This window comes from Rattus norvegicus, chromosome 17 (assembly GCF_036323735.1).
Source record: "Rattus norvegicus strain BN/NHsdMcwi chromosome 17, GRCr8, whole genome shotgun sequence".
Lineage (NCBI taxonomy): Eukaryota > Metazoa > Chordata > Mammalia > Rodentia > Muridae > Rattus > Rattus norvegicus.
The window spans coordinates 19628958-19644168 of NC_086035.1; the positions used below are offsets into that span (position 1 = coordinate 19628958).

A 15211-nucleotide genomic window follows, 5' to 3' on the forward strand; every position below is an offset into this window, starting at 1 on the left:
ACAGGTTTTTCCACTTCGACCATCAGAACTAAGTGGTGCTCGTATCCTCGGCCTTGGGCTGCGATTATCTCTGCAGGTCCCTAGAGCAGGCTGCTCAAGGTATTTCTTCTGGTGTCTCAGAGTTTATCCCAGTGTCTGTGCTCCATAGGGAAACATCCAGTGAACACATAAAAACCAACCAACCAAACCAAACCAAACCAAAAGAGTGCTCCATAACGAATTATTGAATGAATACATCAAAACCAACCAATCAAACCAAACCAAAAAATCCAAAGCAACAACAACAAAATAAAACAGGCTTTCATCATGTAGCCCAGGCTAGCTTTGAACTCATGTTCTTTCTACTTCCGCCTCCACTCCAGAACACTGCATTTACAGATAAAATGACACAACTTGAAGTCTTGAGTTGAACCTTTTAAAATGTTTCTCATACTAGAACCAAGTAGCTAGGTCAAGGTTAGTGGCTCTGTGAGAGCAAACTTTCCTGTCACCCAGCTGTTTGACCCTCTCAGCAAAGCATGTCAAACATAACACTCAAGGAAGCATGAACTGCCTGCAGCCATAAGCATAGGTTAATGATTCAATATGTCACGTAACACAGGGCTAGTTGGCACTCTTCATCCCATGGTGCACATACACAGAAATGAGACTTGAAGAACAGACTGGGCTAAAAGCACATAGGCTGCTCATGGCAGGAGACTGGCCTGAGAGTCATCCAGGAAGCCTGGTGTCTGAGACAACTAAGCAGCCAAGCTGACCTACTATACTTCCTGCAAAACGTAGTCATTAGGCCTCTGTAACTACCTTACTATAAGACCTAGGATCCAGGTACAGTATCTTCTGCATTGCCAGTGTCATCTCCCCAAGTTCACCCAATAATAAAGGTAACCAGTGTGTGGAGGGATATACCAGCTAAAGATGACCATCCCTGAAAATACCACATGTCTTCCTATTTGAGTAACAATTCTAATTTATGGAAAGCATTCTCACAGGAGGCGTTGCTTGGTACTAAAGTATGAGGGTGGTCAATCTCCGTAGTCAACTTGATTTGAAGTCAACTAAGAGGCAAGCTACTGGGCACACTTGTGAGAGATGTTCCCTATCAGGTTACCTGAAGTGGGAAGAACCAACCTAAACATGGGCAGTACCTCCTGGTGAAAGACAGGTTAAAAGAGGTTAAAAGAGGAAGCTTTGATTTTGCCTGTTTGCCTTTGGTCTTGCTGGCAAGTTCAACTACTCTGTTGCTGCCGCTGCATTTCTTTGCTGACTTCAGAGTCCAGTTTCTTCAAGTGTCCAATGTGAACTAAATCTTTGGGAATCCTCCAAGCCTGCAGTGTCATGCTGGGGCTGCTGACACCTAGCCTCATAGGCTGAGAAGCTACCCGGCTCTCAGGCTATCCAGTGTGAGATACTGCCCAGTCCTTACAGTCCAAACCAATCTAATAAGTTCCCTTCTATTATATATTCATCCTACTGATTATGTTTGGAGTGTTCTTTCTAATTTAGGTTCAGAATAAAAGATAATAGAATAACTGAAATATCTTTTTTTAAAAAAAAAGATGACATCCCATATCTATTCCACATAAACACTCAAATGTTCATTTAGAATTTAGTTTATATATCTGTAACTTTTCTTATTGCTGTGACAAAATGTCTGACAGGAGCAGCCCAGTGAAAGGAGAGATGATCTCAGCTCACAGTTAGAGAGTATTTAGCACATCATTGTGGGGAAGACATGCCATCAGGACTGGCTCCTGCCCATGGTGATGAGAACGTGGTCACGCTGTAGTGCTAGACAGGAGTCAGAGCTCAGACTGGAACAGGAAGTGGGTATCACCCCCAGCGGCCCACATCTGTTAGCCAGGACACATGTTCAAAGGGTCCATAGCCTCCTGTAACAGTGTCACCATCTGGGGACCAATTGTTCAAATGTGTAAGCCCGTGGGGAGAATTTAACACTCTAGAAGTAGCTTTTGAAAACCTTGGTTCTGACCTAGCCATTGCTGCAAGTGACAAAGGACACTAGAGATGGACAGCTGTCAGAAGTAACATCCAGGCAGAGAGAGAAAACTGATACTCAATGGAAGTCTGGGTCCACTTTAAAGCCAGCTAGCTCCAAGCACTTAAGCATATATTGAGGGCATCATCATATCAACAAAAGGGTCTATGATAACATTAATATAATTTCATTGACACCCCAGGGGTGTTAAATTGTATTCCTCATACTCCGAGAATTTGTAAAAAGAATGCAATCTTTTTAGAAACCCACCACTTAAAATCCTTTTTAAAAGATCTTTGCTTGAAAATATAAAGTCAACCATTAACTCCTTTCTAAAGGGCTCCAAGATAATCAACATTTTCCAGCCTCTGGTTTTATTTTTTTTGCTGTATTTGTTGAATGGCATTTTCTGCCCCATGTCTTTCACTTTAATGGCCAATACAGAACATGATTTTGATTATTTTCCCTCTGCCTTTCGATGAACTCATTACATTTAGTTGTCCTTTGTTTAAGTAAACCTTGATTGACTTTGAACGGGCCCCAGCTAGATGCTTTCTTTAAAGTCTCCTTACCCCTGCGTCAGAAAACATAACTGCAGCATCTTATCTAATTTTAGCATCCACTGGGAAGCCAGCAACAGCTCTCTGATCTTTCCCTAACATAATTCAATTCCTACCATAGAAACAATGGACTCCTGTGTGTCAATTCAATTTCCTATAACTTAGATACACTTATCTGGCTGACAGATCATTTTCCCCTTTGAGATAATCAAGTCCTCCCAATATGCCTCCCAAAGAGAGGTCAAATGTTCAGACTGCTTAAAAATAAAGATCAGTGGATGGCTATAGGAGTTTGTGGGTGACCTACAGCAGTTCTGGCTTGTAGCTGACCTTCAGAAAATTCTATTAGGAGATCCCAATGGGAGCTGGGAGCAGAGGAGACTCTCAAGGGCGCTTAGCAAGAACAATGAGAGTTGCATGAAGTCTCAACAGATAAGATTTCTGGTGCCAATCTCGGAGAGCCACGTAGAGGAAGGAGAAAAGTCATTTCTGCAAGCTATCCTCCGACCTCCCTGTGTGTGCCCAAACAAACAAAGAATAATAATTAAAAAAAAAACCACTATATGGGTTGGGGATTTAGCTCAGTGGTAGAGCGCTTGCCTAGGAAGTGCAAGGCCCTGGGTTCGATCCCCAGCTCTGAAAAAAAGAACCAAAAAAAAAAAAAAACCACTATATGAGTATCTACTGTATACCAGCTGATGAGACTTATATCAATTGTTAGGACATTTCTGGGCAGAAGTATGAACATCCCAATTTTTAGGCTTTGAGAAGATAGAAGTTAGAAGAGGTTACATTATGGGCCTGAATTTCACAGCCAGTGAGTGGAGGAGAGTCATTGCCAAGTAAGCAACCAGAGGCAGAGTCCTCAGTTCACGGAAGACGAGGTGAGAATCTTCATTCACTGTGTGGCTAGAGAATGCCATACACTGCGAACATGAGAAAGCAGCACACGGTCAGTCAGACTATCTTCCAACACTCGTATCCACAGCCGTCCTGTTGGACTGGCATCCAGCTTTTCCCAAGATTTTGTAAAGGACAAACAGAATGAAACTGTGGGGACTCCTAGAAGCTCCAGGAAGAACAGTAGAACCTGTCGTGGGAGACAACCAGTAAAGTTGGGGACAATTGGGAAAGGGATGCAGGGAAGATATCACTTTTCCAGGGAGACTGTGATAACCGTTATTTCTTCCTTGGAAGACCCCCATCTAACAAAGTTTTCTGTGCAGTTGTTCATGTGCAAATATTAATAAGGCCAGATTAAACAGTCATATGATCAATGTGGTACACTGTTAATAAAAGATTATTCATATTTCTAAGAAGTAAGTCTCTCCACTCACAAGACCTCCTAGGCTTCTCTCTCTTACAGATGCATTCATAGAAAGTCCAATACCTTTGTTTTCATTTTTGCTAAGTTGATATGTAGTTTATAGAAATTTCAAATCCCTCCTGCCATGAATTCAAGGCCACCAAGTTGGTAACGTTCTCTGTGTTTTCATAAGAAGACTCACTTTTGGCCCAAGCCAAATGTTTTCCGAGGCAGGAGTGACTTGCTTTGTTTATACAGTTTTCTCAGTCTTCCGTGTCAAACGCTTTCAATTTAAGACTTCAGCCTGCCAGCTGAATTAGCAGGAGTTGAGTTTTCTTTAAAGTCAAGGTACTGAGAGAATGCTCACACACATGTCCTGGCCTGTGTGCACACTGGCATGGGCCAGTTCGCCTGCATTGGCTGACTGAGGTGCTCTCCTGTCCCTACTACATTGACTCCTACCCTGTATCACTCAGCCTTTTATGTTGTCCATTCTGAAGTCCCCAAGCAAATGCTGCTGTCCCAGTCCTGTCTCGTGGGAAGAATTACATCCTTTAGGCTCTTTACTCAGTGACGGGGCCCTGCATAGTAAATGGACCAAAGAGAGAGCGACAAGCGTGACCATATACATTTTGACTTTCCTATTTCAATACTATGCATGGGTATACTGGGGTCTCTTAGAACAGGAAGTGAAAATGTGAAGTAGTGGTGACAGTCGGTGCTTAGATATCCTTATAAGAAAGAGCAATCAATGTATTGTGGAAATGAGATGAGATAAAGGGATAGGGTTTCCAGGGGCAGTAGATATGGGAAGGCAAATACATTGGACATGGGGTAGGGTGAGGCAGGCGAAAGACAAAAATTTACTTCAGCAAGGCTAGCTTGTGTCGCTCTGCTGTGTGCACTCCCAATCAAGACCCCTCCCCACTGCATCTGGCTCAAGGACCCCTTCTCTTCACTTCTGGTCTTTGGTTGCCTTCAGCAAAATGGAACCTTTCTCTAGTGGGTATGTTTTCTTGTGTCCTTCAACTCCACTGGTGGGCCCCAGGGATTTTATACAAAACCATGTGAGGTCCACCTCCCTGAGCACCCCAAGCTGTCAGATCTCCTTTCTTCTCCCGGGTCAGAGCAGAATAGAAAATAGAGTCCCTGATGTCACCTAGGGCCCCTGAACTTCAAAATCATGGCACCCTGCCTCTCATCAACATTAAGCCCAAGGGAGCAGGGCCACCCCACTGTCACCACCTCTAACTGGCTGCTCTCGGCTCTGATCCTGGATAGGACTAAGCACCAGAAACATCGATTCCTAACCTTATGAGGAAGCATTTCCTTCAAATCTGGGCTTAATGTAGAGCCATTTGCTCTTAATACCCCACATCCAGGCACCGAGGCACAAAAGCCCATTCTGACAACCCATTATAACTGTGCAGAGTTCAAAAGTCTCTTCTGAACCTCCTAAGCTAAAAGGGATACTCTGATCTGAAGTCATTCTTCCATAGTTTTCCTTCCCTGAGGCCTTAAGCCTAGGCTGCCTGAAAAATAGACTGTCTCTAATCTTGGTGAGATTGGCAGGCCTATAAAAAAAAAAAGTGGAAAATGTCCCTGCATTCAACTTGCTGTGAATACAATGGGCCATCGGGCTCGCTGTGGGCCTTCAGGTGCTGTCTCCAGCTTCCTCAGCCTTTCCCTGCAGCTGGCATGGGAGCGAACACCCAGTGGCTTCAGCAGGTATATTCAAAGTTACCAGGGGCTACGTCTGCTTTGTGCTGCATCTGCTTATTCTCCATTCTGCTCCTCTGCAAGAGATACAAGGAACCTGTACCTCTCTGGGGGACATTTTTCCATAGGTCCCAGCTAGTACATATCCATGATGTCTAAGTCCCCAGGTCCCTTGGGCTCATGTCATTAGACAGCTGCCTTCTGCATGAAGTTTCTCTTTCCATCAGTGCTTTCTAGCCTCAGGATCACTGGTCCACTGTTCTAAGGAAATGATTCATTTCAGCTAGGAGGCAAAATCAAATGATAGCCTGGACTGAGAGAGACATTAAAAGTTAACTCCATCCCCAAAAAGAGCAAGATTTCATACACTCCAGGGACTATGGACCACATGAACACCCCTCCCTCAAATTTCACAAGAAAACTCCTACTTTTTGTTCAGTCTTGGGATTTTGGAGACAGATTCTCAACACACAGCACAGGCTGGCCTCAAACTTGGAGTCGTCTTGCCTCAGCCTTCAGGGTACAGAGATTATAGGAAGGTGCACACAGTTATCAGGCATAAAGACCACATTCCCCTGCCTTTCCTATCATCGAGTATCACCAAGTCATTAGATGATGGTCCAGGCTGGCTCACTGGCTGAGTCAGTGAGCCTCAGAGATAAAAGGTTTACCCTAACATGCATGAGACTTTGGGATCAGGTCCTAGAAATGATGATGGTGGTGATGGTGGTGGTGGTAGTGATGGTGATGATGGTGGTAATGTTGGTGGTGGTGATGGTGGTGGTGATGATGATGAACTGCTCAATGATTAGCACAAATGCCGTTCAGCAGCTTCCTTGAAAGAGAGATAATTCCCCCTGCATCATTCTTTCTGTTACATGGAATGGGGCTTTAATGGCAAAAAGCCACCCCATAAAGATGGTACAGTACTTTATTGGAAAGGAGTCCTGTATTCTTGGAGTCTCTGGTGAACAGCCATGGATACCCAGGGCTGCCTTCCCCTGGGCGTTTTACACAGAAATGTTTAAGTCACTGCTCATTACACAGAAATGTTTAAGTCACTGCTCATTTGCATCCTCTGTAGAACCACGGCAAGACTCGGGTCTGATGCATCTGGAGACAAGTGGGTCTTTCCTCTGTGTGGGCGTGGGGTGAGTGCAGCAAGAAGAGTGTCGAGGAGCATGGAGAGTTGTCACTTGGAGGTGGCAGTATGTATGAATGGCTCTTGACCTCCGCACAGTAGCACAAAGAATCAGGCCGAGCACAGAGAGGTTTTGTCTTACGGTTCTGGAATGTGTGTTTGATGGTGTCTTCCCCCCTTAGTCTACCTTGCAGCCTCGACAGGAATGGATATGATTTAATGGGCCTGTCTCTTGTGCTTCAAGATGTCAAGTGCCCTTTTCTTGTGACTTGTGGGGATTCGCTCACAGTTGCCATAGAGACCAAGTGAATCCAAGTTCAGCTACACCAGCAAGGCCTTTTAATTCGGAGACATATTTTGAAGAGGAGACCAATATGTAAGACAGTAAAGTTACTCATCTCTCAATATTAGCACAGAGGAGCATGCTGGAGTCTTCCTTCAAAATCTTAGGGGATATTATCCCAAGAAGCCCATATTTGCGAGTGAATCACAAATGATTAATTAAATGCATCTTCCTCACCCACTTAGCACCTGTCCTCGAAGAATGCTTTTCTCCCAGCATCTTAAATAGGAAAATTAAGTCATCAGCTTACTTCTCTTGGTAGCACATGTTTTCCAGCCTTCTTGCTTATCCACACATTGCAGAAGGGATCTAGAAGTAGCAGTCTGTGATGGAAATGGTGCTGGGTTTGGTGAGACTTCTTCTTGGCTTTGCTCTGAAGTTGCTGACCTGTGGTTTGGGGAAGGGATGCTCTGGGCTATGGTTCCTTATTCCGGAGCCTGAAGGCTGACATAAGATGACCTCTGAGGTTCTTCGTGACTCTGAGACTTAAGAGCTTTTCTGACTTGTTTTTTTCAAGCATGCAGGCTGTCACAGTCATACTTCCTTTTTTTTCTCTGTGACTGGAGCCCACGTTAGTGTAATGGGGGCTCACTGTGTGAGAATTGGTGGTATGTAAATGAGTGTGTTAAGCAGGGAAGAAATGATCTGGCTTAAGGAGAGATTTGCTCCAACATTTCACTGTTGTGTCTAGCTTTGGAGGCGTGGATGGGGTGGGGGTTAACTTGGTTTCTTGTCTCATTTTGTCTTAGTGAGTTAAATAGGTCTACAAGTTGATTATCAGCCTGGAAGTATGATTAAAACCAAGACCAGAGTACAGCTTCTTAATTGTATGCATCCTCTCGCCACACTAGAGCCAAGTGCATATATCGCTCTTGGGCCAAGTGACTCTGCCACGCTGCCTTTCTCTAAGACAAAATCATAGGCATGAGGAACTTTGTCTAGACCCCGGTTCCAGCCCCTGTGAGCTCAAAGACTTGAATCTCCTGCAGGGAAATTTCCAAGCATGTTTCTTTCCCTGTTGCAGACAGAATCATTGTTCTTAGTCAAAACCAAAATCTAAACACAAGAGAACAAGTCAAGAATCTAAACTCCTACCCGGTAGTTTCTGATGACTCCTACAAAGGAAGGGAAAACCTGGGGAAGAGGAAGCAAGAAGATATATAGGTCAGAGGTGACTGGGTTTACCCAGGCAAATGTTTCTGGAACACTGCTCTGCTTAGCACACTGCCCTTGTGGGTAGCCTCAGTCAGTGTTTGCAGGTGGGGTGTGCGTGCGTGCGTGCGTGCGTGCGTGCGTGCGTGCGTGCGTGTAGAGCTAAATATACTGACTGTGAAAGAGCCAAACACTCCAGGCAGAGAAGCCATGTTTGTAGGTTAGATGTATGAATTCACTTCTGTTGTGGTGATAAAACACCATGACCAGAGGCAAGCGGTAGGAGAAAGACTTTGTTTTGACTTACGGTTTCTGAGGGACAACATCCATCATGGCAGGGAAGGGATGGCATAGAAGCAGGAACAGGAAGCAGAGATCACACTTCATCTGCACACCGAAAGCAAGGTGAAGTGGGTGGTACGTCAAGGAGGTACGGTAAAGAGAGCAGGAAAGGAGGCAAAGCTAAAATCTCTCAAAGCCCCGCCTCTCAAAGCCCCGCCTCAGTGACGCATTTCCTCCAGCAAGACTCCGCCTACTAAAGGCTCCATAGATTACCGAAACAGCACCACCGACTCAGGAGCAAGTCAAATACATGACGTATAGAGGACATTTTGCACTCAAACCACCACAGATGCATTACGATATGATTCCATCTATATGGGGTCATTATGTAAAGTGTCTGAGCGCACGGAATGTATGGCTGCTTCAACTTCTAAATTGTTTTCCAGTCTGTGAGTGAGAAATAGATCAGAATATTTTTAATCAGAATTCTTCTTACTGTAAGTCTAGTTGAATTTTTTTTTAAAAATTTGCTTAAAAGCTAGTTCCTTTTCCCCAGTGAATTGGAGTGTGTGTGTGTGTGTGTGTGTGTGTGTGTGTGTGTGTGTGTGTGTGTGTGCAATTTGCCCATTTCCTATCAGGCTCGTTGATTTATTTTCAGAGTGTGTTACCTAACTGGGAGAGAGTTCAGGCCCTTCCTGATAGAAGTTGCAAATGTTTCTCCCAGTTGGTCATTTGTCTCCTGACTTTGCTTGTGGCATATTTTGCCACTGAAAATAGTCCCATGTATCCTTATACAGGCTTATTGATCTTTTCTTTGACTGTATTGAGTCGCAGAAAGGCTTTCCAACTAAGAAGTCAGAAAGTCACCCAACTTTTCTCAGAAAAATAAACAGCTCCATTGATTACACACAGCTCTACAACCCATTAGGAGTTTTCTCTTGTTTTTCTCCATCTTCCTAAGAGACAGTATTATTCTGAGCATGTCTGAAGGTATATCCAGAGGGGATTGAGAAGGGAAGAACGCCCTGGAAGTGGTCTGCAGTATCCCCCGAGCTCTGATCACAGATTGAATAAAAGGGGGTGAGGTGGGGAGAAGGTTAGCTGGGCACCCACTCAGGACATCAACAGAAATAATCACAGTGCAAGAAGACTGATCATCATGGCATAACAGAGACAGCTACCATCTTTCAAAGACTCTTTCTTGCAAACCAAAGTAGTGCTCTTCCCAGACTCCTTTGGCTGAGCCACCTCCCATGGGCTCCAAATAATGTGAGACTGGCGTAGGCCTTGAGTCTCCATCTTACTCAGCGGTCCCCAAACATTCTCTTCACTGTATGGGAATCCTCATCGCCTCTCTTCTCATATCCCCTGCCTTCTCCCAGCACGGGCCTCACTTTTTCTCTTCCTTGGCTTCTCTCTGCACATGACTCCTTGTCTCGTTACTCTCGTGTTTCAATGAGATTTCAATGTTTCAATCTCTTTCAGAATGTCTTCTGAAACAATAGTCCTCACGAGACCAAACAGAAGTCTGTGGAGTGAGAGGATGGAATGCCGGAAGGCCAGTGTCTGAGGTAATTGTGAGCTGCTTCTCAACATGTCAGCACCTTGTGTGTAGCCAGAATCTTCCCTCTAGCATCCTATAACCATCCTGTTCATTCATGCCCTGCGTTGATGTGGACCTCTTCCAAATAAGGTGACATCCCACTGATTCTGGAGCTCAGTTCAATCTCTTCCTCCTCCAATCTGTGTTCCTGTAAATAGCCTCTGCATCTCTCATTGCTGCCCATAGTGGGGGCAGAGGGAAGTTGGCTATTGGATAAGTGTCTAATAAATACATAAACTGCATATAGCATTACGTTTTGAAGGAACAAATGACAAAGACTGTAAAATCTTTGCTGTAAAACTATAGGGCATGATTCCGTTCATGCTACCCCACCATCTGTCTTTAATATGCTTTCTCTTATCTTTGCCATGCTCCCTGAAATGGAGAGATTAAGGCAGAGGCTAGGATTGAAGGTTATGCAAATAAAACCCAAACTCATAAACATCTGATAACTTGGGTTAAGAACTCCATTATCTGGGAAAGGACAAAAATAACAAGGTGACTGTCCCAAGACTAGCTTGGCAGTCTCCTACTGCTGAAACTGATGCTACCAGTGACCACCAATAGACTGCTGAATCTGCTCACTGAAAGATCCTATGAGGAATGAGGGTTTGTCCCCATCATATGCACAAGAGGCTGAGGCACAGAGCTTTGGGTCATCACCTTTGTCACCTAGCTAGTATGGGAAGGAACTGGGAACCCCACTGTAGGTTGTTTTCTGCACAGACAGGGCTGTAACTAAGCTACTTTGATTGTTAAGAGGTTAAGGACAAGGCAGCTCTTCTGCTTTTTTCTGGATCCATAGTTTTCCATCATAAAACCAGCATGGCCTGGGAATATTATGTGAGTGGTAGAAAGAGAGAGGGGAAGTGAAAGGAAAAAAAGAAATAAAGTTAGCATAATATGTTTTCTCTTTATTTTATAAAAAAATTACAAATGACCTATCAACTAGATAATATTACTTTAAGCAATTTAGAAGTTCACATCTCTTTAGAAAATTCCAGCTCTAAATGTGTTCCTGGAATCATTTCTGTGCTTTTTTTCATTCCCCTTTCCTTTTTCCTAAAACTGAATTGAAACCATGGTAAAAATGCACGGAGATTGGGCAGGTCCATCTGAATGTTGCAAACAGAAGAAATGCTTGATGTGACTTGAAGATGTTTCTGGAAGAATGGAGAGTGATTGCCTTCAAGAAGCAAGTAGACTTTGATGTGGAAGTCAAAGCCATTAAATTTCTGAGTAAGAAGAACACTAGAGAGAGCTGGGAAAATAATACAGCTGCACAAATTTTTTCTAAGATACTAAGATATGGTATAGAGTTGAATACTTGGAGTAAGAGGTGGCCTTGCTTTCATTTTGCCAAAATTTGTCCTCTGAGGAACACATGCTTAATGAAATGGAGCTTGGTTCATTTTTTTCCCTCTGGACTCAATCACGCTAACTGGTTTTACAGTAAGTGTTTTAGTGATCCTCCCATATGACAAATTACCCCAGAATGTAATGGCTTAAAACAAAAAAAATCATTTACTGTTGGTCATAGCTTCTGTGGCCAAAAAAAAAAAAATGGAAACCACTCAACTAGATGGTTCTGGCTCAAAGTCATGTGGGAGGCTCTGTAGTTAAATGGTGGCTGGGCCTGGGTTAATTAAGCAGCCTCTCTGCTCACACATCTGGTGCCTGTGCTGGGAGGACTACAGAACTGGGGATGCTTTGGCCACTCTCTCCGTGTCAGTGTGGCCTGATAATGTGGTTTCTCCAGAATGACAGTTTCAGGCTAGTAAGACTTCGTCCATGACAGCTCAGGGCTCCAGAACTCTATCTCCCAAGGATGGATAGATAGGACAGAAGCCGTATTGCTGTTATGACCTAGAATAAGAAAACAGAAAGTCTCATTTCCATAGGACTACCTCAAGCAGGACAGTCAACAAAATCCCTCTGAGGCTCAAGGAAAATTGAGATGATTCTAATCCTTGCTGCAAACAGTGCCAAGTTTCTAGAAGAATATAGGGATGAAGATTTTTTTTGTAGCTATTTCTTAAATATGGTCCCTCACAGTGTCAAACCTATCTTCTTCATTAACTCGAGCTTTAAATATCAACTTATAGATAAAATGTGGAAGGTAAAATAAATATAAAACAAAATGTAAATTTTATAAACCTTAAAAATTAAAACAACTGTATTACTGACATAGAAAACTGATATAGAAGCATGAATATAATAATTATTTTGGGGTTTTGTGTTGGTTGGTTGGTTGGTTGGTTGGTTGGTTGGTTGGTGGGTGAGTGGGTTGGCTGGTAGGTGGGTGGGTGGGTGGGTGAGTGAGTTGGTTAGTTGGTGGGTTGGTGGTGTGTGTATGAGTTGGTTGGTGGGTGGGTTTGGTTGTTTAATTGCTTGGCTGCTTAGCTGCTTGGTTTGAAACAGTCTTACTGTGTGACTCTAGCTGGTCCAGAAATTGCTATGTAACCCCACTGGCCTCAAACTTACATAGATCCACTAGCCTCTGCCCCTGCCACCATGGGATTAAAGATAGTACCACCACACCCAGCTATCCTTTTGGTTTTTGTTGGCATTCGACCTCTGGAATCAAAGCTATGCACTACCATACCCAACTTGTACAGTTCCCGCCCCCCCCTTATTCTCTCCCTTTCTTGTGGTCCCTACTTGTGATCCCCAGCCTGGTAACTGGAACCCCATCTACCCAGGAATTGCCTGTCAGCTACTTTTATTTAACCAGTCAGAGAAGACAGATGAAACATAGCAGCACCAGACCAACTCCCAACAGAAGTCATCACTGGGAGTGGGCTTTGAGAGTTAATAGATGCTCGACTTCAAGTTTGCTCTCTCTGCTGAAAGTTTGTGGTTGGGTATGTGTTCTATCAGCTTCCTGCTCCTGCCACATGCCTGTTGCTTGCTGCCATACGTCCCCAGTATAATAGACTCTAGTCCCCTAGGAACCATAAACCAAAATAAACTCTTCTATAAGTTGCTTTTGTTCATGGTATTCTATCCCATCAGTTGAAATGTTACCTAATACAGGAACACAATACTTGGCTCATGAAAGTCTATTATACATATTAAGGAAGAGATATCCAAACTGTGAGGGGGGAAAACCCAAAAGATTTGAAGAGACATTTCACAAGATGTGGGGAGGACAAATGTCCAATAAATATATATAAAAAAAGAAGCTTAGTATTGGAAGTTACCAGAGATATTAAAATTAAACCCAAAATACAACATCTCTACACATCACACAGAATGGCCATGAAGACTGACAAGGCTGAAATTAGCATCAAATTTATCTGGCTGTGGATCAAAGGAAACCTCATACTTAGCTGGTAACATTATGGGTGGAAATGGCAAACAGCTACCATAGTCACCATGGAAACTAGTAACATACTAAGCAGAACCATACACTTATTTAACCTTCAATTCTCCAACCCTAAATATGCACATGTACACAAACAGATGTTAAAACATGTATGGAAGCATTAATAAGAGCCATATATAGAACCAAGAACCAAGAGCATGGTTGTATAGTAGTGATATGAAACATTCCAACCCAAAGTAAGATTTTGAAGGCTTAAGTAGTTGGGGGGGCATTAAAACTTGGGGAGTAGACAACTTAGAAGTCTCAGAAAGTCCCTGAAACTGGCCAGATGTACAAGGCCCCTTCCTCATGAAGATCACATAAGCAATAAGGATTGCTGAGGTGAGGAGATTCTCCAGTTGCCAAACTGCCAGCAAACCTTGGAGTAAGACCTTCAGGGTTCCAGCTTACACGAGTTATCATTTATGCTAGTGTGAACTTTCAGTAATGTAGCTATCTTTGACTTGTCCATAATTCTGTAAGTAACCCATTACCTACACTCCCTAGCACTTACATAAAACCAAGCAGATATGGCCACTTGTCCAATCCCAACACTCAGGAGGCAGATACAAGTGATCCCCAGAGCAAGCTGCCTATCTAGCTAGTCAAATCAGTGAGCCCTGGGTGGAAGTGAGAGATCCTGAGTGGATAGAGACTGTGGAAGACATCTGATGTCAACTTTTGGCCTCCCTGTGTACTAGCAGCTGTGCACACACATGTTCCCACCCAAACGTGTATATGCATACATGCATGCACATCACATACACACATACATATGCAAAAAGAAAGAAAAATAAGTGGTCCCTTTATGATAAACAGTATTATGAGTTCTCTATACCTCAGTGAGCTTCCGTGAAGTTAGAATGGCCATTTTGCAGGTGTAGAGCTTCATTTACAGTTTTCCACTTTCACTCTCAGTTTTATTTTATGGATGTATCCAGCATAAACAAGAAAAAACTATGACAGGGCTGAAACCAGAGAAACAGTTAACTTTCTGTTCTCGTTCACACGCATAGATCCCTTCTACCCTTCTGACCACCTAAGCACCCTTTCTTGATGTCTTTTCTACATGTCATCCTGCACCACACATATATAACTGTTTACATGTATACAATGCAGGTTAGGATCTACATACAAAGGAAGAAAATTCGGGTTTTTGTTTGTTTTGGTTTCTGAGATTGGGTGACCTCACTTAATATTTTACACTCTAAGCCCATCAATTTTCCTGCAGATTTTTATGTCCTTTTCTTTACAGCCAAAAAATACTCCATTTTGTAGATGGGACCAGAGAGCTCTGAACAGCCAACTTTTCACATAAATAATCACTTCTCAAAAAAAAAAAAAAAAACGCTTCTTTTCAAAGACTCACTAGCAAATGATGGTAAAACGATCATGGCGAGCTGAGTTTGCTGAGTGAAAGAAAAGTCGTGTGACAATCAGACTTACTAGCAACTATAGTCTCAGGTCAGCAGGCATGTTCAAGCAAGCAGGGGAGATGCAGGGAAGTGCAGGCCACCAGTTGTTGGCATTAGTACAGTTGTTCAGATGGCAATGGAAACCGCCCCTCCTCCACCCCCTGCCTCCTTCCTCTTCCCTCCTTTGCCTTCCTCCTGTTTCTTCCTTTCTTCCTCATGCTGTTCCTCCTTCTCTTCTTCATTTTCCTCCTCCTTTCCTCCCCCTCCCCTCCCCTCCCCCTCCCTTCTCCATTTCAGAGATGCTAAACAAGCCCCTCTACTACT

General features: G+C 43.5%; 1 long non-coding RNA gene across 3 annotated transcripts in view; it reads right to left on the minus strand.

Annotated features, from left to right (window-relative positions):
• LOC102549787 (uncharacterized) overlaps positions 1 to 8694 on the minus strand; it is a 107027-nt gene extending 98333 nt beyond the window's left edge. For all 3 annotated transcript variants that reach the window (XR_010059118.1, XR_360903.5, XR_596662.3), the window contains exon 1: positions 8528 to 8694. This is a non-coding gene — a long non-coding RNA (uncharacterized LOC102549787). The remainder of the gene's footprint in view (positions 1 to 8527) is intronic.
• Between the last annotated feature and the right edge of the window lie 6517 nt (positions 8695 to 15211).